Here is a 13,965-nt window from a genome sequence, read left to right as displayed (position 1 = left end):
GCGGGAGGCATCACAATACCGGACTTCAAACTATACTACAAGGCTACAGTAATCAAAACAGCATGGTGCTGGTACCAAAACAGAGATATAGACCAATGGAACAGAACAGAGGTCTCGGAGGCAATACAACAAATCTACAACCATCTGATCTTTGACAAATCTGACAAAAACAAGCAATGGGGAAAGGATTCCCTGGTTAATAAATGGTGTTGGGAAAACTGGCTAGCCATGTGCAGAAGGCAGAAACTGGACCCCTTCCTGACACCTTACATTAAAATTAACCCCAGATGGATTAAAGACTTAAACATAAGACCTAACACCATAAAAACCCTAGAAGAAAATCGAGGGAAAACCATTCAGGACACAGGCATAGGCAAGGACTTCATGACCAAACCACCAAAAGAATTGGCAACAAAAGCCAAAATAGACAAATGAGACCTAATCAAACTCCACAGCTTCTGCACAGCAAAAGAAACAGTCATTAGAGTGAATTGGCAACCAACAGAATGGGAAAAAATTTTTGCAGTCTACCCATCTGACAAAGGGCTGATATCCAGAATTTACAAAGAACTAAAACAGATTTACAAGAAAAAAAAACAAACAAGCCCATTCAAAAGTGGGCAAAGGATATGAACAGACACTTTAAAAAGAAGACATACATGAGGCCAACAAACATATGGAAAACTGCTCATCATCACTGGTCATTAGAGAAATGCAAATCAAAACTACATTGAGATAGCATCTCATGCCAGTTAGAATGGCGATCATTAAAAAATCTGGAGACAACAGATGCTGGAGAGAATGTGGAGAAATAGGAACACTTTCACACTGTTGGTGGGAGTGTAAATTAGTTCAACCATTGTGGAAGACAGCGTGGCGATTCCTCAAGGACCTAGAAATAGAAATTCCATTTGGTCCAACAATCCCATTACTGGGTATATAGCCAAAGGATTATAAATCGTTCTACTATAAGGACACATGCATGTGAATGTACATTGCAGCACTGTTTACAATAGCAAAGACCTGGAACCAACCCAAATGTCCATAAATGATAGACTGGACAGGGAAAATGTGGCACATATACACCATGAAATATTATGCAGCCATCAAAAACGATGAGTTCATGTCCTTTGTAGGGACGTGGATGAACCTGGAAACCATCATTCTCAGCAAACTGACACAAGAACAGAAAATCAAACACCGCATGTTCTCACTCATAGGCGGGTGTTGAACAATGAAAACACATGGACACAGGGAGGGGAGCATCACACACTGGGGTCTGTTGGGGGGAAATGGGGGAGGAACAGTGGGGGGTAGGGAGTTGGGGAGAGATAGCATGGGGAGAAATGCCAGATATAGGTGAAGGGGAGGAAGGCAGCAAATCACACTGCCATGTGTGTACCTATGCAACAATCTTGCATGTTCTTCACATGTACTCCAAAACCTAAAATGCAATTAAAAAAAAGTCTCCCACTATTATTGTGTGGGAATCTAGGTCTGTTTGAAGGCGTCTAATAGCTTGCTTATAAATCTGGGTGCTCCCATATTGGGTGCATGTATACTTAGGACAGTTAACTCTTCTTGTTGAATTGAATGCTTTCCCATTATGTAATGCTTTGTCTTGTTTTGATTTTTGGTGGTTTAAAGTCTGTTTTGTCAGAAATTAGGATTATAACCCCTGCTTTTTTCTGTTTTCCATTTGCTTGGTAAATCTTCCTCCATCCCTTTAAAATTTACCATTTTCATCCAGTATTATAAAACAGTATTTGTAAATAACACAAAGTGCCACACTAAGAGCCATTAGGGGTAGAGTATCACATGTCAGCAAGAGTACATGATCTTGTAGGACCCATCCAGGGCCAGAATTTTATTATTTCTATGGCAATGTAATGTGATTGTAAATAGATATGGCTCTTGAGTCAATACTTCTCACTAGCATGGACTGGACTGACCCAGAAAGTACCAGAGAGGGGGAAAAGTGGATAGACTGGGAAGAAAGATTCCAAAAGTGGCTAGAATCTAGAGAGCATAGAAAAGGAAGTAAGAAGAAAATGATACTGTTACTCAGAGAAGTTGTTCTTCCCTTTTCATTTACAGTGAACCCAAAGAAAATGAATTACAAAAAAGCCCAGGGAGCCTAGTATAAAGCTAAGGGTGCAGAGCAAGCAAGAGGGTCAGGAACACCATATTGGAAAAGGTGCCAGAAGAGCCATAGGGGTGATAGGCACAGGGGGCTTCAAGTCTTCACTCACCTCCAACAGAGAAGGACAGGCACATATAGTGACTGACATGCTGGAGGCCTGGGAATCCCTATTTCCAGATAACAGGGTGAACAACATTTGTGAGACATTATTTCCTTTTATTTAAGTTTCTACCCCAATAATTTTGTGCTAAAAGTGCTAGCAATGCTTCTTGCTAGCTGGAAGGCACAGAATGGGACAGACTATATTCTATAAAATAAGTTATTTGTAATGTTAGAAAAATGTTCTGAAACCCAAGCTGCCTAGGTCTGTTGATGTGTCAGAGAGAAACTAGGCAAGTAAGTAGGAATGACTCCAGAATTTTAAAAATTTTGAAGAGAAAGAACTGAAAAGGAAAAGCCTGAAAAAGAACTGGGCAAGCTCCAGTTATATTTGAATAAAGAACAGATGTAATTAATATTATTTCAAGATGTCCTATAATACATCAAAATTTTCAGTTTCTATTAACCCCCTCTAATAACCATATATTTAATAACCAGCAAAAATCCCTTTTCAAGAAACCTCACAATCATCAAAAAGCTAAACACAGAATAACCCTATGACCCAGCAATTCTAATCCTATATGATCTAGGTATAAAAAGAATTGAAAACAGGGACTCAAACAGATACTTGTACGCCAATGTTCATTTCAGAATTATTCACATTCAACAGCCAAAGGCAGAAATAACTCAAGTGTTCAACAACATGGATGGATAAACAAAATGTATCGGTGGGCATGGTGGCTCGCATCTGTAATCCCAGCACTTTGGAGGGCCAAGGTGGGCAGACCACTTGATCTCAGGAGTTTGAGACCAACCTGGGCAACATGGTGAAACCCCATTTCTATAAAACATACAAAAATTAGCTAGGTTTGGTTGTGCCACCTGCAGTCCCAGCCACTCCAGAAGGCTGGGTTAGGAGGATGGCTTGAGTCCAGGAGACAGAGGTTGCAGTAAGCCGAGATCACATCACTGCACTACAGCCTGAGCAACAGAGCCAGACCCTCTGAGTCTTTGTCTCAAAAACAGAAAACAAGCAAACAAAAAAAAACCCCACAAAATTAAGTATATACAATATAATTGAATATTATTCTACCACAAAATAGGATATTCTGATACACACTACAGCATACATGTACCTTGAAAACACTGTGCTAAGCCAGGCGTGGTGGCTCACACCCGTAATTCCAGCACTTTGAGAGGCTGAGGCGGGGGGATCACAAGATCAGGAGATGTAGATCATCCTGGCTAACACAGTGAAACCCCATCTCTACTCGTACAAATACAAAACAGCCAGGTGTGGTGGCAGATGCCGGTAATCTCAGCTACTCGGGAGGCTGCGGCAGGAGAATGGCTTGTAACTGGGAGGTGGTGGTTGCAGTGAGCCAAGATTGCACCGCACTCCAGCCTGTGCAACAGAGTGAGACACTGTCTCAAACATATACATATACATATTGTGCTAAGTGAAAAACATAGAAAATGTAATTAATGCCATGGAATTACACACTTAAAAATTGTTAAAATGGCAAATTTTTTTACCGCAATTTAAAACAAATTTGGGCCGGGCGTGGTGGCTCAAGCCTGTAATCCTAGCACTTTGGGAGGCCGAGGCGGGTGGATCACGAGGTCAAGAGATAGAGACCATCCTGGTCAACATGGTGAAACCCCGTCTCTACCAAAAATACAAAAAATCAGCTGAGCGTGGTGGCGCGTGCCTGTAATCCCAGCTACTCAGGAGGCTGAGGCAGGAGAATTGCCTGAACCTAGGAGGCGGAGGTTGCGGTGAGCAGAGATCACGCCATTGCACTCCAGCCTGGGTAACAAGAGCGAAACTCCATCTCAAAAAAAAAAAAAATTTAACCCATAAAAGTTTTTGTGTGTTATGGAGACTAGACTCCAGGGCAGGGAACAGTTTGATAAATACCTATTGCGTTCAAGGAGGGAAATCCAGGTGGCAGGAGAAGAGAACTGGTAGGTCCTTGTCCTGACAGTCTCTTAAAAGAACTCTTAGAATTCAGGAGTTACTCAAGGAACTAATTTGACACTAATGACTCATTAAACTACATTTCCAGTTCAAACCTCTATCATGAACTTCAATCTGTATTTCTAATTAAATATGATCTTCTCAGACATCATATCTAAAAGAAAGTCTTTGGTAATAAAAACAGTAGAAATTAGTTGCAATAAATAAAAATGGCAGAAATCTATTTCCATTAAAACTTAGATAAGTCATAGCAGCTAGTGTTAAAAAAAGGTGGGGTCGGGGGGCCTGAAAGGGGTTATAATCACAGATACAGAGGCAACTAAACAACTGAAAATACTTTGTACATTATTCTATACATATATTTTAATGCATTACAGTATGTGCTGAAAGTATATGATAATCCTGGAAAATATACTTATCAAAATTAATAACTTTGGAGAAAATTTATAGAAATCAATCATCATTAGAGATTGAGAAAGTTGCCAACTGAAAAAAGCTCTAGCCCATGTTTCAAGTATGAGTTCTTTAATTGCTTCAATCATTGAGAAGATGTGAACTCTCAATGCTATTGTAACGATTTCATGGCAATGAGAAAAGTTCTTCAATTCTTCCTACAAAGTTACAAAGACAAATTCAACAAAAAGAAACTGCAGACCAATGTCACTTTTTATTGTAAATCCAAAAATCATGGATAAATTATTAGCAAATAGAACTGAGTTACATGTTAATGCATGCCACATACCATGACTAAATGAGGGTCATGGTCAGATGAGAATTATTCAGCATTATATGTCATCATGTTAAGAAGCCAAACGGAAAAATCGCATCTTCAATGAGGCTCGAAAGGTACTTGAAGAGATTTCAATATCTATTATTCCCAACAGAAACTTTTAATATAAAAGAGGACATCTGACATTTGGCTAACTTGGTCTCAAGCCAATAACCAGCATTGTGCTTGAGGGTTTAATATTGGAAACATTCTCATTAAAGTCTAGAACAAGGCAATCACCACTATTACACATTACAGTTCTTAAAGTAATGGCCAATGAAATAAGGTAATAAATAAAAGGTACAAAATTAGAAAGGAAGAGGCAGAATTATTTTACGCCTAGAAAATCAAAATAACCAACTACAAAATTATTAGAAATAATAAGAGCATTCATTCATTAAGGTATCTAGCTAAGAAATACACACACAAAAAAATAACAGAACTGGGAAGAGGCACGGCTGCTACTATCATCCTCTCTCTGCACTTGACCCTTCCCTCCCAGTACCTGTAATACCAAGAATGCTGCAAGAGGAGAGAAGAGTCAGGGTGGAGGCCTAGCTGAGCTGAGGGCTGGTGCTCCTCTGGTAGCCCAGGTCCACCCTGAATAAAGAAATGAGTGGTAGATGAGCTCCAAGTAGGAGCACAGTATATTTTCCAAGTATGGCAAAGTTATAAAGGTTACTAATGAAAGATAAAGATGCCAAGAAGAATAAAAGGGTTGCATTTACTTTATTTTTGGATAAATACTCTGCAAAAATTGTACCAGGGCAATAAATGACAAACAGTGACTTGGAGAGCGATAAAAGTAGGCATTGCTATTGACAATGAAAGACAGCTGAGTTCATCTGAAGGTAAAACTACTTTGATAAATCTAAGTGTTATGAATGTGGGAAAAGTGAACACTCAAGTTATGCCTATCCTAAAAATATGTTTGGAGAACATGAACCTCCAAGGAAGCAAGAAAGAGGAAAAAAAATAAATAACAGAAAACGCCTGAACCAAAAGAAGAAACTAAGGAAGAATATGGGGGAGATGGGAAGGGAGATGCTGCTCTTGACACTCTCATTCAGGTCACAGCAATCCAGCAAGCCAAAACCAAAGAAGAAGAAAAAACAGTGGAAACCCAGTTGCAGGAGTTCCTCAACATCAGATGATTCTAGGTGTCCAAGGATAAAGAAGAGCACGTATTTCAGTGATGAGGAAGAACCTGATATTCTGTAAATATCATTAAGATACAAAAATCTTGGAATACAAAGTTCAATTGGGAACTAAAGATTACTTTTAGAATATGAGCATAAGAACATAATACCAAACAGAGAACATAATACCAAACAGTGTTTTACAGTAAAAGTAATCCATAGAAAATGTAAAAATAATTTTAAACTATCATATTTCTATCTTGCATTAGCACAATAATAAGAAATTAAGATTCGCTAGTAATATTTAACTTCAAAAGAGATAATTTTAATAGAAATTAAAAACAATATTATCATAATAATGCTATGTCATCCTAGGAAATAGATATTAAAAAGATTTATTTGAGAAGTTCATTATAAAAGCTTTATTCATGTCTGATTGATGTACATCAAGATTTTTGAAATAAATTTAATCTTTAAAACAAAACTTCAGGAAAAAAAGAAATACACAATAACCCCACCAGCCTTCTTCTATATGAACAATAACCTGTGGGAAAATGTCAGAAAAAAAAATTTCTTTCAAATTAATACCAAAAAAAAAAATTCAAGTTTTTCCTAATAAGCAATGTGCAGGATTAATGTTATCTATAAATTACAAAATATATTAAGAGGACCTAAGACTCATAATTCATAATGTAAATAGGACTGATAAATACTATGTTCATGCATCAGACAATAAATAGCAAAACAGGGCACAAGCAGCTCCCTACTCAAAAAATCCGCAATTGAACAAAAGAGGGCAATAGATTTTAGCCTAAATTATTAAATTACAACTCCACAGAAAAAACCATTATTACCATTACTGAAGCTTTTAGCTAGAAAGAACTTCCGGTGGGGGGGGGGGTGGCGGGGAACAATCCAATAACTAATTGAAGCTAAGGAACTGAAGAAGCACTGAAATTCCTAATAGTAAAGAATTAAAATATTTGCCAAAGTCCTGTCCAGCATCAACTATCATCTTCAATGGTTCTCCAAGAGCAGTCTGAGACCCTGGTCAGAGGGCCTACAAGGTCAAAACTGTCTCATGAGAAGATGTTGCTTACCTTTTACACTGTCATTCTCCCACAAGGGTAAAGTAGGGGTCAGTGAACTAACCTGACCAGCAGACCAAATCCAGCCATGTCCATTCACTTCCATATTCTCTCTAACTGCTTTTACACTGCAACAGAATTTAGTCGTTCTAGAGGCCTTAGAGCTCACAAAGCTGGAAATGTTTATTACCTGGCCCTTTTACAGAAAACCTTTACTGACCGTGCTCTCATGACTTAGGGAATGTGTGTTTTATAGTCTAGTGGTTTCTAGAATTTTCTAAGACACTAGATTTAAGGTGCGTTTTACAGGTTAACTCAGTTTGTTCTCAGTATTTTGACTGTGGTTACACCTGCTATAATCACATTAGCCTCATTAATACCTGATAAATCACTATTCTGAAATCTGAAGTTTTCCTTAAATGTACAGTCAGTCTTCCATAGCCCTAGATTCTACATCAATGGATTCAACCAACCATGGATCAAGAATATTTGGGAGAAAAAAAGGTTGGGCCTGTGAACATGTAGAGGCTTTTTTTTTTTTTTTTGTCCTTGTCATTCACTGAATAATATAACTATTTAATAGTATTTATATTGTATTAGGTATTAGAAGATATCTAGAGATGATTTAAAGTATATAGGAGGATATGCATAGGCTACATACAAATATTATACCATTTTATATAAGGGACTTGGACATACCTGGATTCTGGTATTCTCAATGGGTCTTAGAATCAATCCTTCACAGATACCAAAGGACGACTGTACATTGAAACACAACTAGATATACATTTATTTTGCAATAATAATTTTAAACTTTCTTAGTTTTAATTTAAAAACAGAAATATCAGTAGATATAATCTACATATGCAAAAGCACTTTGGGGTCTTCAACAACTTCTAAGAGTACAAAGGTATCTTGAGACCCAAAAATTTGAGAATCACTGGTTTAAACTGCTTCCTTAGAGTTTACATTGATAAGCTGTTTGAATCTACATAAGAATGTTCTCAGTGAATACTGATAATGAAGGAAAGGAGGCTGCTTAAAGTTAAAAAGCTTTACATATTATAAAATAAAAGTTGAAAATAACTCAAATTCACAAATATGTTCATGTCCACATTAAAAATGAACCACAGAAAACCTCTAGGTAGGCTGAAGCCATCTTTTACGCTATGTAGTGGTTCTGAATCTCCAATCACCCTTGCTAAAGGAGAGAGCAACTATGGTGAAGAAATGAACATGCAGAATGTGGTGAGCTGACCCAGCGCTCTATGACTGTGCTTCACATGCTCTAAGGTACAGGACAAGAGGACAGTCAGGTGGTGGTGAAGACACAGATCCTGGAGCTTCTGCACTCTGTGAGCAATGCAGAAAAGACAAGAGGAAAGTAAAGGCTTTAATGAAGCTCCACACCAGAAATTATCTGATACACAGGCAATATTGTAGGGATCACTGTGCAGTGAGATAATAAGACATGAATGGCATGTAATTCATATAAATTATTGTAGTCAGTATTAATCTTCCCATAACTAAACAAAGAAGCTCTGGAATCAGCTGTGGGGATAAGAAAAAGGGAAAGAGGAGTAATAGACATCTGCAGGGAAGTACCTCTTACGGAGTTCCCCCATCACTGGGGACAGAAGGCTATGAAAGGTGCCTGACACAAGGGAGGAAGATTGGCTGGTTCACCTTTGTATGACCCAGGACCCAGCAGAGCATCAGAAGCATCATAATCATTCCATAAATGCTGAGTTAATGAATAAACAAATGGCAGAGGCAAGTGGCACAGGCTGCAATGGTTTTAAGAGACAGAGCAGGTACCACGGAAGAACCCCAAGCTATTCATGACTCATCACAGCCTCCCTGATTAAACTCTTACCAATATTGAAAAACATATTTACTCATAGAGGTTTTTAAACTAGAAAGAACTTCTGTCATATTTTGCCCAATTCTGATTTCGGAAGCAGAGACGGGGCTCGAACCTTGCTTACCTTACTTACAGCCCACTGCTTTTTCCACCCAGGCTGCCAATAGCTGAATGCCTACTCAATGCCAAGTTAAAAAGACAGAAAGAATAAGATATCAGAGGATAGACAGGGCATGGTGACTCATGCCTGTAATCCCAGCACTTTGGGAGGCCGAGGTGGGCGGATCACCTGAGTTCAGGAGTTCAAGACCAGCCTGGCCAACGTGGTGAAACCCCGTCTCTACTAAAAATACATAAAAATTAGCCAGGCATGGTGGTGTGCCCCTGTAGTCCCATCTACTCAGGAGGGTGAGGCAGGAGAACTGCTCGAACCCAGGAGGCAGAGGTTGCAGTGAGCCATGATTGCGCCACTGCACTTCAGCCTGGGCAACAGAGGGAGACTCCATCTCAAAAAAAAAAAAAAAAAAAAAAAAGATATCAGAGGATAATTCACACTAGGAAAAAGTCTCATAAAATAAATTCACTTTGCAGTGGGGGTCAAATTTTCTAGTTTATACTGGAAAAAATACTTTATATATAACAAATGTTAAGTTATTAACGCAAGAATATACTACTTAGAACAAAGATTAGAATAAGAGGGGTTCTGCATAATTTTTGACAAATCATATGACTACATGATGTGGTCTCATTCTGTTTGACTTTTGCAGGAGGTTCATAAAAACAACCATGTTTACAAAATTACTTGAAGGCTTCATTAATTTTCCCAAGAATTTCTCCTTATCCACTGTTAGAAATGTTTATTAAAGATCTTTTTTTTTTTTACTGACATGTTGTGTGATACATTGGAATTTTTAATGGGAATTAAAATTGTGACTGACCAAATAAAAGTGATTTTTAGAAAAAACACCCAGCTGAAAACAGCAGTCCTCACTATATTTGTATTGAACAATAAGCAATAATTATTTTATGCTATAGAATAACTTTGGAGCCAAAGATGGGATGAGCAATGCCAGCTCTTGAAATCCCCACCAAACTGTAGAATATTGCAATTTTTATTTTTCAGTAATGCATGGCGTATTTTTTTCACCCAATGTTTTATTTTAAAGATTTTTAAATTTACCAATAAGCTGAAAGAGTAATATTATGAACACCTATTGATTCACCAATTCACATATTGTTACATTTGCCCCCATTCTCCCTTGATTTTTATATGCATGTGTGTTTGCAAACACACACGACCACACATAGTTTCTTCTTTTTTCTGAACCACTGAAAGTAAGTTAAAGACATCAGGTTACTTCACCCCAACCATATTAGCCAGTATCTCCTAAAAATAAGGACATCCTCCTATATATCTGCAATATCCTTATCACACCTAATAAAATTAATGATAATTCCAAAATGTCACCTAATATACACTCTAAATTTTAACCTCCCCAACTGTTGCTACCATATTTTTTCCCCAATACAGGTTCTAACCAAGCTTCACACAATATTTTTAGTTAGGTCTCTCTTGCTCTTTCTTCCTCTAGAACAGCTCCCCTTTTTTTACATGGCATTTAATTTAATCTTATTATTTCTCCCCTGGTATCATTAACTTATTCCAATATCCCCTGTATTTCCAGTAGGCTGGAAGTTAGGGCAGGAGCTTTGATTCAGGTGAAACATTTTCAGTATGAATGCTTCACAGATAATGATATACAATAATGTATCCCATCAGAAGGTACAAAATGTCAGACTACCCCACTTAATGACACTGAGCTTGATTAGTTGGTTAAACTGGTGACTACCAAATATGTCTACTATAAAAGGATATTCTGCCCAGTGTCATTAATAAGTCAACTGTGGCATGATACTTTGCACCCATGTTAATATCTTAGCCCTCCAAAATCTTTATCTCAATGGTTTTAGTATCCAGCGATGATTCTTGATTGAATTACTAAACTAGGGTTAGATAACCATGAATATAATGGTTAGGAGGACAATAAAAGGAGAAAGAATGTAATGGTTAGGAGGACAAACCTAGGGCTGGTTCTACAACAGCAATACTGATTATGTAGTAGAATCCTTGAATCTCTAAAGAGCTCTTTCAAAATACCAATGCTTAGCCCCATTCCAGATCAGTTAGAATGATCCTAAAGCATACTTACCAACTGTATAACTTTTCTGCATCTTGGGAATAAAAATGACTGGAATACTGAAATAGATACTATTTATATTCCTAAAATAGACACTATACTAGGTATGTTCTGAGGATTAACTAATTAACATAATGAGAATTAATTACAAAGTGCTTAGACAGGGAGTAGCACATTGTAAATGTTCACTAATACTGGTGATTAATATGTGTACAAATATTTACAAATAAATATATATGAATATGCATGTATACAAAAATATATCTGGATATATTCTAGCATACCATATATTTATAACAACACAACTTCAAAATATATCAAGCTACGATTGACAAGACTGTCGGAAATATAAATAAATCAAAATGTAGGAAATACAAATAAATCAAAATTTACAGATAGATTTTTAAATATCCCTCTTAGAAACTGACAGATAAAGTACATACAATAATAAACAGTTTATTATGAAGGGGAGAACAATATAATTATAAACCAAGTTTGTGGATACACACACACACACACACACACACACACACACACACACACCTTTCAAAGCATATGTAGACTATTTACAAATATAGACAATATAATATACTATAATGGAAGTATTCATAAACTATAAAGAAGTAAATATACAGGCCTCCTATATTCTCACTATAATACAATAAAATTAAACATTAACAAAAAAATAGCAAAATACAGAAATTAAATAGCCTTAATAAATAACCTAGTTATAGAAAAAATCATAAAGAAAATATTTAAAACTAAATAATATAAACACTGAACACAAAAATCTGTAGAATAGAGCTAAAGTCTTCAGAGGAATATAGGTAGCTTTAAAAACGCCTCAAAACAAAAAAGGTTAACATTAATAAGCAAAGTATTCAACTCAAGAAGTTGGGGAAAGGGCAAAAAAGCAACAACCCTGGAAAATAAGAAATTAAATTAAAAAGTTAAGGGCAAAAAAAAAATATTAAGGGCAAATATCAATAATACACAAAACATCATTATCAACAATAGAGTAAAAAGGCTGGGTGCGGTGGCTCACACCTGTAATCCCAGCACTTTGCAAGGCTGAAGTGTGTGGATCACCTGAGGTCAGAAGTTCAAGACCAGCCTGGCCAACACAGTGAAACCTCATCTCCACTAAAAAAAATAAAATAAAATACAAAACTTAGCCAGGCATGGTGGCAGCAGCCTGTAATACCAGCTAGTCAAGAGGCTGAGGCAGGATCCAGGAGGCAGAGGTGGAGGCAGAGGTTGCAGTGAGCCGAGATCATCACACCACTGCACTCCAGCCTAGACAACAGAGCAAGACTCTGTCTCCAAAAAAAAAAAAAAAAAGAGAGAGAAATAACATAACTGAAACTGTTCTTTAAAAAAATTAATAAGATAGACCCTTGGTGGGCAATAGTTATCAAAGAAAAAAAAGAAGATTCAAATAATTAAAATATAGAATGAAAAGGAATACAAAAGTACAGACACAAAGGAGAATATAAAGAGAATATAAAGAACATTAGGGATATCTACATGCTAATAAATTTGAATGGAGAAAGTCCCATTAAATTATGCCAAAATTGGCACAAGAATTGATAAAGAATCTGAACAGACCAATTAATATAAAAGGATTAAAACAGCAAAGATCTTGCCTCCTGAAAAACAACAGGTACAAACAATTTCACAATGAGTTCTACCAAATTGCAAGGGTTCATTCCCGTTTTATACAAGCTGTTCTAGAAAAATAGGAAACTCTCAGAAACTAACCAAGACATTTCATTAGATTATTATAATCTTGATTCTAAAAAACTGAATAACAAAAAAATTAAAGATCCATTTTAACATGATACAAAAAATACTACACTTGGCCAGGCACGGTGGCTCATGCCTGTAATCCCAGCATTTCGGGAGGCTGAGGCACGCAGATCACTTGAGGCCAGGAGTTCAAAACCAGACTGGACAACATGGCAAAACCCCATCTGTACTAAAATTACAAAAATTAGCTGGGTGTGATGGTGTACATCTGTAATCCCGGCTGCTTGGGAGGCTGAGGCAGGAGAATCACTTGAACCTGGGAGGCAGAGAATACAGTGAGCCAAGATGGCATCACTATACTCTAGCCTGGGCAATAGAGCAAGACTCTGTCCCCACCCTCCCCCAAAAAAAGCAAAAAAAAAAAAAAAAAAAAAACTACACTAATATCACCTAAGTGAATCCAATCATGTATTTGGTTCGTAGACTTAGCACAGAGAAACCAGATGATAATCTGAATCAATAAAGTTTAGCAAAAGGCAAAACTGCAGACTTAATAAAAGATTACAAAGGAGAATATCTTTGTGACCTAGAGGCGGGAAAACTTAAAAACCCATAAAGTGTATGATAAATTTTACTGCATTAAAATTAAAAAGGTTTGTTCTATGAAAGATACCACACAAAGTTAATAGGCAAATGGCTAAATGACAAAATGAGAGAAGATATTTGTAAAACTGACACTAGAAAAGGGATTATTACATAGAAGATAAGAAATTCCTACAAATCAAGAAGAGAACGGTAACCCTGATGGAACAATGGGCAAATAATATAAAAAAGAAATTTATAGGGCCGGGCGCGGTGGCTCAAGCCTGTAATCCCAGCACTGTGGGAGGCCGAGGCGGGTGGATCACGAGGTCAAGAGATCGAGACCATCCTGG

The 13,965-nt window shown here is 37.1% G+C and overlaps 1 protein-coding gene and 1 pseudogene across 1 annotated transcript in view; one reads left to right on the top strand and one right to left on the bottom strand.

The window, feature by feature from the left end:
- Positions 1–6,568, top strand: part of LOC108294605 — an 11,322-nt pseudogene extending 4,754 nt beyond the window's left edge.
- Positions 1–13,965, bottom strand: part of DIS3L2 (DIS3 like 3'-5' exoribonuclease 2) — a 386,191-nt gene that overhangs the window by 228,316 nt on the left and 143,910 nt on the right. The window lies entirely within an intron of this gene.

This window comes from Cebus imitator, unplaced genomic scaffold (genome assembly GCF_001604975.1).
Source record: "Cebus imitator isolate Cc_AM_T3 unplaced genomic scaffold, Cebus_imitator-1.0 Scaffold592, whole genome shotgun sequence".
Classification (NCBI taxonomy): Eukaryota; Metazoa; Chordata; class Mammalia; order Primates; family Cebidae; genus Cebus; species Cebus imitator.
This window is presented reverse-complemented; position numbering and strand designations above follow the sequence as displayed.